At 49.8% G+C, this 8916-nt stretch overlaps 1 non-coding gene across 1 annotated transcript; it reads left to right on the forward strand.

Moving 5' to 3' along the window:
* The first annotated feature begins 1116 nt into the window (after positions 1–1116).
* TRNAG-UCC (transfer RNA glycine (anticodon UCC)) lies at positions 1117–1188 on the forward strand. Its single transcript has one exon. It is a non-coding gene; the product is annotated as a tRNA-Gly (tRNA).
* The last annotated feature ends 7728 nt before the right edge of the window (positions 1189–8916 follow it).

Raw genomic sequence — 8916 nt, forward strand, 5'->3', positions numbered from 1 at the left:
AGACCAGAGGACATGTATTTGTCCCATTCCACACAAAGGACATCACCAATATTGGAGAAGTGACCACTGAGGCCTACAACAGCTGAAGGACTCTGTAGCTCTAGGTCACTCTACAAAAAGGATCTGCAGCTCTAGGTCACTCTACAAAATGGATCTGCATCTCTAGGTCACTTAAAGCGGAGTTCCGCCAAATTTTTTTTTTTAAAAGTCAGCAGCTACAAATACTGCAGCTGCTGACTTTTAAAATATGGACACTTACCTGTCCAGGGCGCCCGCGATGTCGGCAAGGGAATCTGGAAGTGAAGCCTTGTTATACAGGTATCTGCACCCCCCTCCCCCCTGAAAGGTGCCAAATGTGACACCGGACGGGGGGGGGGGGGGGTTCCGAAAAGCGGAGGTTCCATTTTTGTGTGAACCTCCGCCTTAAGAATATTATAACCCAAGGGGAAATATGGACGGCTCAATGGGTAGGGTGAATGGAATGAGAACCATTCAGAGTCCCTCCGTACAGGACAGAATATGAAAGATTCATAACACTACAATATGGACCTGTATCTCCAGTTCCTTTAGGAAATTTAAAGCCGAATGAGGAAGAGGATGAAAAGTGGAACTTCCCTTGATAGGTGAAGTTCTGCTTTAAGATTGGGCAGCACAGAGGCTTAGTAGTTAGTACTTCTGCCTTGCAGCACTGGGGTGTTTGGTTCATATCCTGACCAGGACACTGTCTGCATGGAGTCTGCATGTTCTCCCTGTGTTTGCGTGGGTTTCCTCCGGGTACTCCGGTTTCCTCCCACACTCCAAAGACATGCTACCTCGCATTGGTGATGCAGTGGTAAGCATAGCTGCTTTCTAAGCAGCTGACCTGGGTTTGATTCCCGGCCAACGAAAGAGGAAGAGGATGAAAAACGGAACTTCCCTTTATAGGTGAAGTTCTACTTTAAGATCGGGCAGCACAGAGGCTTAGTAGTTAGCACTTCTGCCTTGCAGCACTGGGGTATTTGGATCATATCCTGACCAGGACACTGTCTGCATGGAGTCTGCATGTTCTCCCTGTGTTTGCGTGGGTTTCCTCCGGGTACTCCGGTTTCCTCCCACACCCTAAAGACATGCTACCTCGCGTTGGTGGTGCAGTGGTAAGCATAGCTGCTTTCCAAGCAGCTGACCCAGGTTCGATTCCTGGCCAACGCAATCTCACAAGATGGCTGCTCTCACCTGGTAAGTGTTACCCCCCTTCTCATAATAGCTGTATATACAATCAGTGGCGTCACTAGGGAGGCCAGATGGGGCATGCCCCCCCCCAACATTATACTGTGCCCCCCTATGTGCCCCCCCAACTAAAAAAATGGAACTACAGAAGCAAATACTTTTGCGCACAGGTGTATAGGCTAGAAGATCTCAAGGTTTCAAAAAGGACAGTGAATTTCAGCCTTGCTGCTCTCCAGGATGGGATTATCCTAGTAGTAAATGATAGGAAAGAAAAAGAGCGCACCGGCCTAGTGCATTATCCTTAGGAAAATGATTTATTAAAAACAAGATTAAAAACTACTCACAAAAGGTAGAAAGAAATAATCGCACTGTAAGCAGTCACAAAGTGAAAAATCCGCTGGTAGCAGTCTCCAGGTCCTAGGAGGAGGACGCACGAACCGCCGCTGGCTAACGCGTTTCGATGGTGTCCCTTCTTTAGAGCCTTCAGGCTTCAGGCGGGAGAGGAAGGAGGGGAGAGAGAGACATCAATGCCGGCTCTCGGGCTCTTAGCTGCTCCATGCAGGGACAAACCGCCCCCCCCCCCCCCCCGAGCATCAGTCAGTTTCAAAGCAGCCAGGCTAGTGTAACCTATCAGCTGCAGGAGCCGAACTGCAGACACTGGATACCGGCTCAAAATACATTTGTCCCCGATCTGCCTGCATTGTAAAGCAGGTCGGTTCTTGAGAGGTCCCATATGATGTTGGGAGGGAGGAAGGCACTTATATGAGCTTAGGCTACCTATTGGCTGGGAAGGCAGCAGGGGGCAGTGCTTCTGCCTCCTCAGCCAATGGGTACACACAGTGCATTGTCCTTCACTGCAAATTCATCCCACGGGCTTCCAGAAGCTGCAGAAATTCCTGCAATGATCAAGGTGAGAGAGGAGAAAAGTTACTTTCACTTTCTCCTGATACATGGACATCTTTCACCCCCAGCTTTACTTTCCTTCCCTCTGTGTACTACATGGCTCCACATTCTCCTGATAAGACTATGCAGTATGCAGTGATCAGACACACCGATCTTCATCCCCCTCCCCTTTCCACTTCACTATCTGCTGTTACTTTCTGGTCTCCACTCCCATAAATCTGCACTGAACACATCCTGCAGCCTCCAGTCTCAGATTTGGGCATTCCAAACTAGGAGTCCACACACTGTGTGCGTGACATCCTTTCATTCCCAGCTTACTTCCAACTCTTCTGCAGCCTCATACATTCTTTACAATCCTTAAATATATTTTTTTCTTTCAGCCAGCAGGCTAGTATAGTACTAGAGTAAGACTCAGACTGCGGATGTTGCTACAATATACTGCTGTTACTACTTTTGACGAGAATAGTAAAAGTATAGAGTGCAAACACTGTCTGCAGCCATGAAAGATACAGCCACAGCACCTGTGATCATCATTATCATGCTGATGATTACACTGTACTTCATGTGACTGTACTGTATATAGGCTGTACAGTGTGATCATCAGCATGATAATGATGATCACAGGTGCTGTGGCTGTATCTTTCATGGCTGCAGACAGTGTTTGCACCGTATACTTTTACTCCAGGCTTTTTTTCAGCTGAAGTTTGGCACTCCTGAAATCTGGACTCTTTACGTAGCACACCCAGGACTCTGTATGTAACACACCCTGTACTCTGCACGTAGCACACCACGGACCCTGTACTCTACACGTAGCACAACACGGACCCTGTACTCTGCACGTAGCACACCACGGACCCTGTACTCTGCACGTAGCACACAACGGACCCTGTACTCTGCACGTAGCACACAACGGACCCTGTACTCTGCACGTAGCACACCACGGACCCTGTACTCTGCACGTAGCACACCACGGACCCTGTACTCTGCACGTAGCACACCACGGACCCTGTACTCTGCACGTAGCACACCACGGACCCTGTACTCTGCACGTAGCACACAATGGACCCTGTACTCTGCACGTAGCACACCCTGGACCCTGTACTCTGCACGTAGCACACCATGGACCCTGTACTCTGCACGTAGCACACCATGGACCCTGTACTCTGCACATAGCATACCCTGAACTCAGTACTCTACACGTAGCACACCCTGAACTCAGTACTCTGCAAGTAGTACACCCTGAACTCAGTACTCTGCAAGTAGCACACCCTGAACTCAGTACTCTGCAAGTAGCACACCCTGAACTCAGTACTCTGCAAGTAGCACACCCTGAACTCAGTACTCTGCACGTAGCACACCCTGGACCCTGTACTCTGCACGTAGCACACCCTGGACCCTGTACTCTGCACGTAGCACACCCTGGACCCTGTACTCTGCACGTAGCACACCCTGGACCCTGTACTCTGCACATAGCACACCCTGGACCCTGTACTCTGCACCTAGCACACCCTGAACTCAGTACTCTGCACGTAGCACACCCTGGGTATGGGTATGGATATAGAATTGCATTTTATAGTTGGCCCCCCTACTTTTGTCCCTGTGCAAAGGTTTTAGCCAGGTGTGAACAAATGCTGTAACCAACGGGGCCATGTGATCCCTTCCTGGCTATGTCCTGGTTGGAGATCACTATGAACCTACCATAGGGGCCATGTGATCCTTTCCTGTCTATGTCCTGGTCGGAGATCACTATGAACTAATCATAGGGGCCATGTGATCCCTTCCTGGCTATGTCCTAGTTGTAGATTAATATGAACCTACTATAGGGGCCATGTAGTCCCTGCATGGTTATGTCCTGGTCCACGATCACTATGAACCTATGATAGGAACCATGTGATTCCCTTCCTGGCTATGTGGGGGATCCATAGTAGAGAAGGATTTGGAGGTTGTGGTAGATCATAAGCTTAATACATTGCATTGAAAAAGTATTCACACCCCATTCAATTTCCAAATTTTTTCATGTTACAACCAAAAACATAAATGCATTTTGTTGGGATTTTATGTGTTAGACTTCTCATCTGCCCCAGCACTGTACCTCCTGCACATCTGTCCCACCTCTGTTCCCCTGCTCATCTGCCCCACTACTGCAACCCCCTGTTCATCTGTCCCACTAATTTACCTCCTTTCTCCTTTGCCCTTTCACTGTTCCCCCCTGTACATCTGCCCCACCTCTGTACCCCCTGCTCATCTGCCCCACCACTGTAACCCCCTTTCTCATCTGCCCCAACACTGTACCTCCTGCACATCTGTTCCACCTCTGTTCCCCCTGCTCTTCTGCTCCACTACTGTAACCCCCTGCTCATCTGTCCCACCAATGCACCTCCTTTCACATTTGCCTCACCGCTGTACCCCCCTGCTCTTCTGTCCTACCGCTGATCCCCCTTCTCATCTGTCTCAACACTGAACCCCCCTGCTCAACATTCCCACCACTGTAACCCTCTTAACATCCGGCCCAACACTAAACCCCCCCCCCACTCATCTGTCCCACCACTGTAACCCCCTGCTCATCTGCCCCATCACTGTACCTCCTTGCTCTTCTGTCCCATCACTGAACCCCCTTCTCATTCCTCCCACCACTATACCCCCTTGCTCTTCTGTCCCACCACTGTAACACCTCTGCTCATCTGCCCCATCAATGTACCCCTTTTCTCATCTGCCCCACCACTGTACCTCCCTGTACATCTGCTCCGCCGCCATATCCCCATCACCTTCTGTCTCACTACTGAATCACCTTCTCATCTGAACCCATCTGCTCATCTACCCCACCACAGTAACCAGCTTTCTCATCTGCCCCATCAATGTACCTCCTGCATATCTGTCTCAACTCTGTACCCCCTGCTCTCCTGCCCCACCACTGTAACCCCCTGCTCATCTGTCCCACCAATTCACCTCTTTTCACATCTGCCTCACTGCTCTACCCTCCTCCTTTTCTGTCCCACCACTGTAACCCTCTTCTCATCTGTCCCACCGCTGTACCCTCCTGCTCATTTTCCCCACCGCTGTACCCTCTTCTCATCTAAGATATTCGTGATATGCAGAGTGGTGAAAGGAAGCAGAGATGAGACACATCTACCTGTCCTGGCACACTCATCCTGCTGATCCAACTCTCGCATCCAGCCCACATGCTTGTATGGGATGTATGGGATGCATATGCCGCAGAAAAAGTTGGGTGTGATTTTCAGAGTCTGTGTGCTGTATGACAGAGCTGTGTAAATCTCAGGACTGGATGGACAATCACCAATCCATAGATTGGGGGGTCAGTAACCTGTAGATCTTGGACAGGTGATTGGTTGTATAGTTGTGTAGAGAGGTGGGGGAGGGGTTGTGTACAGGGGTGGGGGAGGGGTTGTGTACAGAGGTGGGGGAGGGGTTGTTTACCCTTATTATTATTAAACAAGTGTGATTTAACTATACTTCTGTCTCGGTCTGATTCATGGTGCCTAATAGTAGGGCAGTTAATACTGTCTTCGTATGTTTTTTAGGTAGGAATAGCTGCCATTTTTCTTCAGAATCGTCAGAGGGTCCATTTCGGTAGACCAACCCTCTGTGCACCTGAAACCGATCCCACTCTCGGTGCAGCAGATGGGTTTCCTTCGGGGAGTCAGTGAGGAGCAGGTCAGGGTATTGGCTCTTCAAGGCCTTCAATGCCAAGCTACAGGGAGGGTCCTCCAACTGGTCCCTGCGCAGGTCTTTGACAGCTTGGGCAGACCTTCATCCCCGACTTGGGCGACATTGCACTAACATCTGGGGACACCTAACACTCCAACCTCTTCGGTCCTGGATCCTACTCCAGGTTGATGTTCTGCTCCTTGACATAAGGCTCGTACCCTTCAGGTGTCAGTTGGGCCTATTCTTCTGGAGGGTCAATGGGGCCTTCTTCACAAAGCATCAGCGTCTTATTTCCTGACCCCGGTCGACACTTCAAGCTGAAAATAAACCCTGACAGAGCAGCCAACCATCTGTGACCCGTGGCGTCCAACTTGGTGGTAGTGAGGATGTAGGTGAGAGCATTGTTGTCGGTCTTGATCACAAACTCCGCTCCATACAGGTAATCCCTCAGCTTATCCACCCACTTCAAGGCCAGGAACTCAAGTTTGTGCATGGGATAGTTCTTCTCAGCAGGGGCCAAGTTCCGACTCACGTAGGCAACAGGCCGTAGATGGCAGTCATGCTCTTGATATAGCACCCCACCTAACCCATCTCTGGCGTCAAAGTGTAGCTCGTATGGCTTGGTTGGATCTGCATAGGCCACGACTGGAGCGGTTGTTAGGCTTCACTTCAGCTGCCTAAAACCTCTTCACACTTCAGAGTCCATTGTTCCTGAATAGACTCTCTGGGTTTTCTGGGCCCTCCAGCTGGTCTGACAGGCTTCGCCAGATCAGGGTCAGCGTCTTAGCGAATCCCTTGACAAATCTTCTGTAATAAGAGCAGAATCCCAGAAATGACCTAAGTTCAGTCACGTTGGTAGGCCTTGGCCAGGAGGTCAGAGGCCACTTCATCAGCAGACACAATGTGACCAAGGTAGTTGACCGAGGGTTGATAAAACTTGCACTTTTCCAGAGACAGCTTCAACCCCCTCACCATGGAGTCTCTTAAGGACCTTCTGCAGAAACTCTTCGTGCTCTTCCAGGGTTTTGCTGAAAACGATGATGTCGTCTAAGAACACCAACACCTCGATCAGTTTCATGTCACCCACGGTCTTCTCCATTAGTCTTTGGAAGGTGGGGCACCAGACAGGCCTTGATGCATACGGTCAAGTCCAAAGATCCCCTGCGGGGTAATAAAAATGGTCTTCTCCCAATCCTCAGGGTGCATGGTGATTTGGTAATACCCACTCTTTAAATCCAGCATGCTGAACCACTTCGCTCCTGACAGGCTCTGCAAGGCATCTTCTATCCTTGGGGTGGTATATTGGTCGGGAATTGTCCTTCAGTTCAGCGTCCAGTAGTCAATACCCAGCCTCAGTGACCCATTTTTCTTCCGTACCACCACTATTGGGGAAGCGTATAGACTCTGGGACTCTCAGATGATACCTGCCCTCTTCAACTCTGCCAGTTGTTCATGCAGATCCTCCAAGTCCCCTAAAGGAATCCATCAAACTCTTTCCCTGAACGGCTTATGCACTCGAAGAGATGGATCCGGTATTGGGCACTTTTTGCACACCCCACATCAAATTCACTCTTGGAGAATGCAGCCTGCCATCTCAGGAGCTGAGTCTTGGCCCTTTCTTTCCATTCAGGCAAAAGGGGAGAATTTTTCGGATAGAGCTCCTCCACAGAGATCCCATCCTTTGCTTCCCCCACCAAATCAGATAGCCGGACTGGGGTGGCCAGATTCACTTGTCCCAGCAACATCTGAGCCGGCATCTTCACTGGCGAGGCTGTTATGTTGCGGACACTAACCAAGATCTTCCCGTGACTTCTTTGCAACCCTTTGGTTGAAACCACCTCAGGAATTATCTCCACTCCCATGTCTTCTCTCTGTCCGTCTGATTCAAGAACAATGAAAGGGCCTGCTTGCTTCCAATTTAGCTTGACAGATGCTCGTAAATAGGCCACTTTATCAGGCTGTTAACACCTTCTCACACTGGTCCAAACGCCAGATCTTTCCCTTCTGTTTTTGTACCAGGTGCTGGTAGGCTTGTCTCAGCATGGGGTGCACACTTGTAGCTGAAGTGCCCGGCTCCAGAACAAGCGGTGTCAACAGCCTTCTGACAAGATCAGTATTGGTCCCTATCATGAGAGAACTCTTACTGGCCCCTGGTGGGCGAGGACAGACCACTGTCTGAGTTTCAAAAGTCTCGGCTTTCCCAGCCATGGAGGGATCGAAGGTCAGCTTGACCGGTAGATAGCCATCATAGGGGAAATTCTGAGTCACAAATCCCCATATCTGCAGCTCTTCCAACTTCTGCAAAGGCAGGTGCTTGAGGTGCCTGTCATAGAAGTCTCTGTAGAGAAGGGTCACTTAAGCTCCAGTATCCAGAAGGGCCTTGGTGTAGACTTCCTTTACTTGGATGGGAACAACAGGAGAAGGTCCCACCAGGTTGTCAGGGAGCATGGAGGAAGTGGTGGCCCTGGCCTGTTCGGTGGTTTGTATCTGCACTCCTCTCTGCGAGGTTCTGATTGGGCTTAAGTCTGTGCTAAGTTCTGGGAGTCTGGTGTGCATTGACTCTGCGACACCAGGCAGCATTTGTCAAAAGAAACAGGACACTGGGCTGCTTGGAGGCAACAATGGGGGGCCCTCTGCAAAGTTTTGGACTTTTGCTGCTGTCTCTTCGTGTCATTGGTTTTGAGCCAGCTACCGTAGATGGTCACCCGGTTGGCTCCTTCACCAGAGCCCTCCTAAGTTTCCCTCTGGCTTCTGGCACTGTGCTTCAGGCTTCACTGGGCTTGGACACACCCGTTGATTAATGTCCCACATAATTTCAGCATACCTCGGTATGCTCAATGGCACACATGAAAATGCTCATCAGCGCCTCCATGTAATTATGGATAATCAAACATTAAAATCACTTGATCTTATCGGAGCTAATGAATATCAATTAGCTGGGGTGATTTTTTGGCCAGAAAATTTGATAAGGAGGGGCCAGCCCGTCCATATGTACCACCTAATATCTCTATTTTGATGTGGAATATCTCTGAAATGATGTGAGATCTAACGTTAAAACCACTTGATCTTACCGGATCTAACTAATATCTTTTAGCCTGAATGATTTTTGGCCAGAATATTTGATAAGGTGGGGCCAGCCCC

This window comes from Aquarana catesbeiana, linkage group LG02, assembly GCF_042186555.1.
Source record: "Aquarana catesbeiana isolate 2022-GZ linkage group LG02, ASM4218655v1, whole genome shotgun sequence".
Lineage (NCBI taxonomy): Eukaryota > Metazoa > Chordata > Amphibia > Anura > Ranidae > Aquarana > Aquarana catesbeiana.